The 8,517-nt window shown below is 41.3% G+C and overlaps 1 long non-coding RNA gene across 1 annotated transcript; it reads left to right on the forward strand.

The window, feature by feature from the left end:
* The first annotated feature begins 977 nt into the window (after positions 1 to 977).
* LOC117673824 (uncharacterized) lies at positions 978 to 8,269 on the forward strand. Its single transcript, XR_004593582.3, has 2 exons — positions 978 to 1,193; positions 8,092 to 8,269. It is a non-coding gene; the product is annotated as an uncharacterized LOC117673824 (long non-coding RNA).
* The last annotated feature ends 248 nt before the right edge of the window (positions 8,270 to 8,517 follow it).

The following is an 8,517-nucleotide window of genomic DNA, read 5'->3' on the forward strand; positions in this document are numbered from 1 at the left end:
GTGCTTTTACAGCCCTCTCTAAGTGGTTTACAGAGTCAGCATATTGCCCCCAACAATCTGGGTCCTCATTTTACCCACCTCGGAAGGATGGAAGCCTGAGTCAACCTTGAGCCGGTGAGATTTGAACAGCCGAACTCCAGCTAGCAGTCAGCTGAAGTAGCCTGCAGTCCTGCACTCTAACCCCTGCGCCACCTTGGCTCATAAATATATCTTATCTTTTGAAATAGCCAAATGATCATATAGTATGGGTCTAGAAACAAGGAAACTGTGAATTCTAGTTCTGACTTAGACATGGAAAACTGGCTTGTTGACTTTGGGCCAGTGTCCCTTTCTCTCAGCCCAACTCACCTCACAGGATTGTTGTGGGGAAAACAGAGCACGGAATAGTAAGTCTATTCATCGTATTAAAGTTTTCCAGGTTTTTGCACTTGGAATACAGTAGCCCTAGGCAATGGAGACAGTGAATTTCATGTCGGCATATTTTCCTGCCAACTTAGGCTGTCTTTTCAGCATTAACATTTATTGGATAAGATGGGTACAAGTGGGATATGACAGCAGTATTCTTGTACTTGAGGGGCTATCACAGAGAAGGCAGAGTCAACTTATTCTCCAAAGCATCTGAAAGCAAGACAAGGAGTAATGGGTGGAAAACTGTTAAAGAGATTCAACCTGGAACTAGGATATCCAAGGCAGTATTAATACTTTTTATTAGGTTTGGCCAATTCATCAATTGCAACTTATCTGCAATAGAAAGATCTAAATGACCCATGGTTCAGTTACGTGTAATCTAGATCACAGGTCTCCAACCTTGGCACCTTTAAGACTTGTGGACTTCAACTCCCAGAACTCCACAGCCAGCAAAGCTGGCTGTGGAATTCTGGGAATTGAAGTCCACAAGTCTTAAAGGTGCCAAAGTTGGAGACCCCTGATCTAGACTGTCATAATGGGATCTGCATGCATAGAACACTTGTAGAGTCCAGGCATTCATATCAACTTCTACCTGCTGTGTTACATTGGCAGCCTATTTGTTTCCAACCCCAGCGTAAAGGGCTGATATTGATCTTAGTTTAACCTTAAATAATTTGGGATCATGATATCTGAAAAGCCACCTTCTCCCAAATGATTTTGGCAGAGCATTAAGATCAGCATCAAGGGGCCTGTTTTCTGGTCTAGTAGCAAGAGCTACTACGATGGTAAGTTACTGAGAGTAGGGACTTTCTAAAATAATGCCTCACCTCCATAACACCCTTGTGCTTAATACCTCTTCATTGAGGAAATAATTAAAAATATTTTTATGTGTTCCTATATCTTGATCATTACACTGAGCTGTCTTTAAAAGCATTTCTGCTGTGGTATTTTAGAATAGAATAGAATAACAGAGTTGGAAGGGACCTTGGAGGTTTTCTAATCCAACCCCCTGCTTAGGCAGGATACTCTACACCACCTCAGACAAATGGTTATCCAACATCTTCTTAAAAACTTCCAGTGTTGGAGCATTTACAACTTCTAGAGGCAAGTCGTCCCACTGATTAATTGTTCTAACTGTCAGGAAATTTCTCCTTAGTTCTAAGTTGCTTCTCTCCTTGATTAGTTTCCACCCATTGCTTCTTGTCCTGCCCTCAGGTGCTTTGGAGAATAGCTTGACTCCCTCTTCTTTGTGGCAGCCCCTGAGATATTGGAACACTGCTATCATGTCTCCTCTGGTCCTTCTTTTCATTAAACGAGACATACCCAGTTCCAGCAACCATTCTTTATATGTTTTAGCCTCCAGTCCCCTAATCACCTTTGCTCTTCTCTGCACTCTCGACAACATGGACATGTGGTGACAATTTGGACATGTGGTGACCAAAACTGGATACAGTATTCCAGGTGTGGCCTTACCAAGGCATTATAAAGTGGTATTAACCACTTTATAATTTTACATGTTGGAACATTGTGTTTTGTGCTATTTTTTTTTTTTAATTTGATTTATATGCCGCCCTTCTCCGAAGACTCAGGGCGGCTTACAATGTGCTCAGCAATAGCCTTCATCCTTTTGTATATTTATACAAAGTCAGCTTATTGCCCCCACAAACTGGGTCCTCATTTCACCTACCTTAGAAAGGATGGAAGGCTGAGTCAACCTTGAGCCTTGGCGAGATTCGAACCCTGCAGTAATTGCAGGCAGCTGGTCTTAATAACCAGCTTAATAACAGGGTGCCTTAAACCCCTGTACTACCAAGGCTCTTCTATTTTGCTGTTACGTTAATATTCTGAATAATTCATTGCGTTTGTCTGTAAGTGAAACATATTGCAACAGCAGGTAGCCTAGATGGGACAGAAATCCAAATATTAATAATCCTATCATTTTTAATGCAGAAAAGCAAACATTCTGATTTTATTAGTGTAACATGCCACAAACCCAAAATATGAAAATAAACATCAAAAGACTCAGGAAAGGCCTTCCAAGTAATTTTAAAGAAAAATCAGAATTTTAGGCATTCTCTACATTATTGCTTTGCAGTTAACAATAATTAACAAACTCGTATTCGGATGTCCTGGTTTCATCTTTGCTTACAGACAATGCATTTTGTCTGTCCAAAGGCCCAGGCCCAACCATAAACATTGTGAAATTTTGGACCAAAACAATTAAGAAAAATCTTTGTTTTCTTCTGAGGAGTCTGCTGGATCTTTCATCAGTTTGTTTTTTTTCATTAGCCAGAACAGGCTTTGTATTTATTTAATAAAGATTAGGATCTATTGCCTGCAGCCCACACTTTTTGCTTCTCTGTCAGGCCTGTAGGGGTTTGGTCTTTGACAACATGTTTGATGATGTACTATAGGAATTTAAATAGAGGGCAAAAGATGCCCAACCTCTTCAATTCACTTCCTGGAGAGTTCTTCCTTTCCCAACTGTTCCTTCGCTGAATTGCTGCCTTCAACTTCCAGTTTACTCCACCAATAAGTAGGGGTGGGCTGCTGGGGGTTCGCAGGGGTTCAGGAGAACCTCTACCTAAGATTCTGTGCAGTTTGGAGAACCCCCAAATCCCACTCCTTGCCGGCCCTGCCCACCCCACCCCGCCCCTCTCAGGAGTCCCCACACGGCCCGTTGTGGATGCAGGTAAGTGCAGGCCGCATGCGGAGGCTCGGGAGGGCGAAAAATGGGCCTACTAGAAGTTCAGGAAGGCCAGAAACAGTCCCATTTCTGGCCTCCAGGGGGCCTCTGGAACTTGGGGAGGCTTTTTGTGCCCTCCTGGATGCTCAAGAAAGGCCTCCGGAGCCCGGGGAGGGCAAAAACGCCTCTCCACCATGGTGCAGGAGGCTGACTAGGCCACACCCACCATGGCCATGCCCACCCAGCAACCAGGCAGAGAACCCGTTTTCTAAAATTTTTGAAGCCCACCCCTGGCAATAAGGAATAAGTTAATTCTTGCTACTGCTATTCCTCATCTTAAATTAGCATATTTCCTTGTAGCATTTCTGATATGATACCATCTAGGTAACCCTCTTCTAAATTTGGGGCTACTGAACAAAGACATGTATGGACATCCTAGAGGTAGAATACAGATAGTCCTTGATTTATGACCACATTTAAGCTTGAAATTTCTGTTGCTAAGTGAAACATTTGCTAAGTAAATTTTGCCCCGTTTTACAGCCTTTCTTGCCACAATTGTTAAGTGAATCAGTATAGTTAAGTTAGTAACATGGTTGTTAAGTGAATCTGACTTCCCCATTGATTTTACTTGTCAGAAGGTCACAAAAGATGATTACATGACCCCAGAACACTGTAACTGTCATAAATATGAGTCAGTTGCCAAGCGTCTGGATTTTGATCATGTGACTATGGGAATGCTGCAATGGTCGTAAGTGTGAAAAATCTTTTTCAGTGCAACTGTAATTTTGAACGGTCACTAAACAAACAGTTGTAAGTCGAGGATTACCTGTACAATGTGTGGAGGGGTAAGAGAAATGCCTGAAGTGCTATCTCCAGCCTGACTGTGTAGCATTTGCCTTGTGGAGAGAAGTTGCACACCGACAATCTCTGCATGTACAATCCTGAACTCTGCATTTTGCAAGAGGTTGCGAAGAGAAGGAGATAGAGAAGGTCAAAAAACTCACGGCGTGAGTCATCCTGGTACATTCAGTCCTAGAAATTTGCAAAGCAGCCTGATTAAAATGGACAAGTCCCCACTTGAGCTATGCGGGGCTGTAGAGAAGGGAAAAAGGAAGAAAAAGAAAAGAAAAAGAAATGGAACCTTCTTATTTAGACTGGCTCCTAAAAGGCTGCCTCCCTGAGGGAAGTCTGTTTCATCCTCAGTGCAGATAGTGTCAGGATGAAGCCCAGATTATTTCTGACAGGCAATCTGTTTTGGAAGCACCCCAGTGTCCTCAACACTCACCTCTGTTGCCATGCAGAAAATTTCCACTAGCATTACCACGGATACTCTTCTCTTCTTGAAGACAACATCCTATTTGGAGGCAGAGCTCATGTGAGCCACTCTGGCTGCCCTGCCCTGTGCAAGAACGTCCATTATCAAGGAATTGCTATTTACCAACATTCCAAATACTTATTCAATTTGTTCTCTAGCTGCAACGTTTCCTTCCATAGGCATGGCTGTGACATGCCTTATGCAGCGTGAAAGGCTATTGCAGTCACATAATGGGCACTCATTGAATTGTGCCCACAACATCACCATAGTGTAATATATGTCCCTGGTCTTTTTCTGTGTTACTCGATCACGGTCCCTTTACTCCTGCTTTTCTTCTTTGGAAATGATGTACTTGCAGTTCCCAAAACGTCTACACTTCTTGAGACTCTAGAAAGAGTACAGAGAAGAGCAACAAAGATGATTAGGGGACTGGAGGCTAAAACATATGAAGAACGGTTGCAGGAACTGGGTATGTCTCGTTTAATGAAAAGAAGGACCAGGGGAGACATGATGGCAGTGTTCCAATATCTCAGGGGCTGCCACAAAGAAGAGGGAGTCAAGCTATTTTCCAAAGGACCTGAAGGCAGGACAAGAAGCAATAGGTGGAAATTAATCAAGGAGAGAAGCAACTTAGAACTACCCTGTTTCCCCTAAAATAAGACATCCCCTGATAATAAACCCAATTGGGTTTTTGAGCGCATGTGCTAAAATAAACTCCACCAAAAAAATAACCCCTCCCCAAAAATATTTAACTGCATGCGCAGCCGGTCCCCATCATTTCCTCTGGTTAGGTTTAGGGAGACAGAGCTGGAAATCAGGTAAGACGGCAAGAGGAACCCCATCTTTTTCCATGCACCCCAAAATAATAAGACCTCCCCGAAAATAAGGCCAAGCACTTATTTCGGGGTTCAAAAAAATATAAGACAGGGTCTTATTTTCGGGAAAACACGGTACTACATCAAACTGGCTCTCCTCTCCTCTATACTTGCCAGATTTCCAATTGATTAGCTTGAAGACCTGGCTGTGAAACAGGACTAAGAGCTGACCAGCATTTCAGGTAGCCCACAAATTGTCACCTGCTGCCACTCCATAGATAATTGAACTCATTTTCATTACTCATTACCGGAAACATGGTAAGGAGGAATTTCATGACAGTTAAAACAATTAATCAGTGGAACAACTTGCCTCCAGAAGTTTTGAATGCTCCAACACTGGAAGTTTTTAAGAAGATGTTGGATAACCATTTGTCTGAAATGGTATAGGGTTTCCTGCCTAACTACCCTGAACTAGAAGACCTCCAAGGTCCCTTCCAATTCTGTAATTCTATTCTATTCTATTCTATTCTATTCTATTCTATTCTATTCTATTCTATTCTATTCTAATGTAAATGTCTCTCTTTCTAATCAATTATCTCTGTGGCAAATCACGTCCAGTCGATCACATCCATGGGAAACAGATAAATCAGTGCTCTGCAGGAGAGAAATTTTAGGTGACCACAGATGAGTGGCGCACAGACAACCATTTGGTAAGCCAGATGTCTAAGCCATCATTCTCCAAGGGGACAATTTTATTAATTCTTAGTTTCCTTCCACAGATCAGTAATCTGATGCAGATGTGTACCGATGCCACTTTCTCCCTTGACAGGGTGATATGGATGAATGGCTTACAAAGAGAACTATCTGTTGCCTGAGATAACTAGCCACTTAGTAAATGGCTTGTTGTCTTTACCCTTTGTCTGGCGTAGTTACTAGGAGAGTAAACAAATCACAAGAGTGTTATTCCTCTCAGTTGTGGAACTCAATATCGAGTAACAGCAAACACTTCCATTGATTGAACTGGCATTTCAACTCACAAGACAGACTTCAGAGGACCAGTTCCTGGTCACCTGCATATGATAAACTGCCCAGAGGCACCTGCATACTAAAATAGGGATGTCTAAATTTGATGGGTAAATAAATAAAATAAAACATAGTTTTCCACACAAAAAATAAAGGAAGGATAGATATTGGCTAAACCTAATCAACTTTAAAATCTAATTAGGTGAACTTTGTAGTTCTTTGATATCTTGCTCCCAGAATCCCGCTCTGTCCCTCATCACCGGCCATGCTAGCTGAGTTGATGAGAAAACAGTTCAGCAACTCTAGTGGGATACAGACTTCCCATGTAGATTGTTGGTACTGACCTTGAAAATCTTTGCTGTTTTCCTAATTGCACTTGACACATTTACTTTCCCTTTTTTAAACTGCACTGCTTTTTCTTCCCTTTCTAAGCTGTTCCTCTTGCTTCTAAATCTGTACTTTGTCTAGTCTTTTACAGGCTGTAGAAAAACTTACTGTCTCGTAATGCTCTGTCAGTATTATTTTCTCTTGTATGGTCTTCCAAGCAGTAAATGGGCAAAGAATGAAGTTACTGTCCAGTTGATGAAGAGAAAGTTAATAAAAATTGCAGACCGCTGTCAACACTGTGAGATTTTGGAATGTTTGATTAGTAGCCAACATTTTGACTGAAGTAGGATTATCATCAGATTACATTAATCCTTTTAGAGAAACTTTCCCCAACCTGGGGCTCTCCAAATGTGTTGGGAATCTCAACTCTCAGAATTTTCATCTACCACGATCACTTCTGGAAAAAGTGGGGTTTATTAAAATATTTTAATATTAGTCAAGAAGTTGAAAGCTCTTTTTCCTTTTTAAAGAAACGGGGGGGGGGGGAATGGGGGGAGGGGTAGAGAAAGCACTGAACTTTAAAGGCCACCTTTAATAATAATAAAAAAAAAGCTTCAACTATTTTTAGTAGCACTTTGTTATTGCAAATATCTGTAACTAGAAAGAGCTGGGCAGCTTTATGACCAAATGATCAACTATGTGTAAACTGGGTTTATGCAATTCCTGCTTAAGGGCAAAAGCTCCTTGCCTGCAGGAATTGGGGATGGAATTTCTCCCCACTCCCCAGCATTGCACAACTGACCCAGGTACATTGTGGGGACATGGGATTCCCCGCCCCTTTCTTTGGGAGCAAAAATACTTGAGAAGTTTTATCTACATTACAGGATTTGCTAAACCAAAACCATCATCTTATGCCTCGCGTTATATCCAGCATAACAGGGAAAGTGGGGTTGGGAGAAGGAGGGTGGGTTTCAGTTATTTAAAATGATTATTGTTTTGCTAACTTGCTATGGATATTTTTGTGTATGTGCATTGTGTATTTCACTACGTGTCTGTTTCGGCAAATGCTATTTTGGAAAGCCAGGTTTTACTGGCTCAGAATGTATTTCAGGTGGGCACAAGACAATTCATGGAGATTTGCAAGCCCAGAATAAACAGGCCAGAAATGTTTACAGACTCCTGAAAACAAGGAAGGCAATCATATTGCAAGCTATGACTGATGCTGGCTATCCAAATAACAAATGACCCCAATAACAAACATGATTTATTTGATTATGAAAATATAACTTGGAGCACACCCAGGCAGTAGATCATCTTTTCACATTTACCACATGCATTAAAACAATTTGTGAATATTAAAAAAAAGAAAAAGATGATATTCTAGACACAGAGTTGTGTGATTTTAAGGGAGCTAGTAACGTGCTTAAGTTTCTCTGCTTGGAATTAATAGCATTTAAACAATTACATTTACTTGCAAGACCACTATATTTTGATTCACATTGTTAATTCTTTCTCAGTTTCATCAGCAGAGTTGAAATCCGGCGCAGATCATTCCAGTACAATTCTCGATCTACACCATTATTTTTACAGGTGCTTTCAGCACTCAAAACCAGTCAGGTATTTGCTGTTGGTCTTTCTCCTTTTCTACTTGGGCTGTATCAAGAGTAAATAAAATAGCATGGGTTCTCCCTCTTCTCCTTTATGTGTCATTTACACTCCCTTCAAAATGGTTTGGGGAAAGGAGCTAAGGAACACACGAACCCTTAATAAAGATAACATCTAGCTTGAACTTCTATAAAAACTAAACTCAAATTCCCAGTTACTAAGTATAAATGGCAGAGTTGGGGGTAGGGAGCAGAGGCTGTAGTTATTTATTAATAGAAGGGCATTTCAATATAGATCTGAGCAAATGATACCGGCTTGAATGGCGCCATTTAATGAAA

Source organism: Pantherophis guttatus, chromosome 2 (genome assembly GCF_059756535.1).
Source record: "Pantherophis guttatus breed Tessera chromosome 2, ASM5975653v1, whole genome shotgun sequence".
NCBI lineage: Eukaryota > Metazoa > Chordata > Lepidosauria > Squamata > Colubridae > Pantherophis > Pantherophis guttatus.